Genomic DNA, 1,050 nt, shown 5'->3' with positions numbered 1-1,050 from the left:
ACTGTACATAAAAAGGCATCATGAAGTGTAATTTTGGGCACAACATACCCCAAAGGAAGAAAGGAATCACGGCATCTGAGATTATAACTCCATTGTGCCATTTATATTCTAAAAAGTTGCATCATGATCTTGGTACAATTAAACAAAAATCTTAGCACTTAGTGGTTGAAAATCCCACAATTTAACTGATGAGATATGATACCACTCCTTTGTATAATTTAATTATAGATGTGTAATCACTTACCTACAGTATTAATTCACTAAAGGTTTATCATATATGGTTTATCTTGACATAGTATGAGCTTTACTTTAATTCTGAAGGTTACTCCTCAGTAACATCATAATTGTAAAAATAAATAAAGATATTTTTATTAAATGTGTAGAGTCCAACAGAAAAGCTATAATTCACTGGCATAAAACCTGCACCTTGTTGAATGTAAATAAACATTGAATACTGTTAATATTACTGTCTTAGCAGTAATTAGTATGCAGTTATCTTTTTCACATACATCACCACAGTATTATTAAAGCAAACATCCACAGAGACATTTTCTAACTCCATGTTATTAGCATGGACACCTCACATAAATAACACTGGAGAAACTGCTGTATCTCTTACATAAACAAACACTCCCTTTGGTATTATACCTTAATAACCTTTCTAGACATGGAGTTACAAGATCAGAAGATCACTGCATCCTTGTGAATATACATTAAAAAGTACACTTGCAAAGCCTGAGATTGCAGAAAAACAAATTAAATGAAGCAAACATAAGTGTGCTTCAAGTTTGATCCGAGACAATCACTGTATAAAGAAATACTTTCCAGTATCACAAAATTGGAGAACTTGCAGCGATAGTCATTATGCACACCAGAGAGTGATGGCCTCAAGGCAGAATGTTTGGGTATACACATTTTTATCACAGTCTCCCTGTGATGTAAGAGATGGCTCTTTAAAGAAAAGGAAATATAATATCCCTTCCCATCAATTAACCCCTAGAGGATGGCAAAGTTCAGAGCTTCATGTACATACTGAGTGGAAGATGCTCT

Source organism: Penaeus monodon, chromosome 34, assembly GCF_015228065.2.
Source record: "Penaeus monodon isolate SGIC_2016 chromosome 34, NSTDA_Pmon_1, whole genome shotgun sequence".
Lineage (NCBI taxonomy): Eukaryota > Metazoa > Arthropoda > Malacostraca > Decapoda > Penaeidae > Penaeus > Penaeus monodon.
This window is presented reverse-complemented; position numbering follows the sequence as displayed.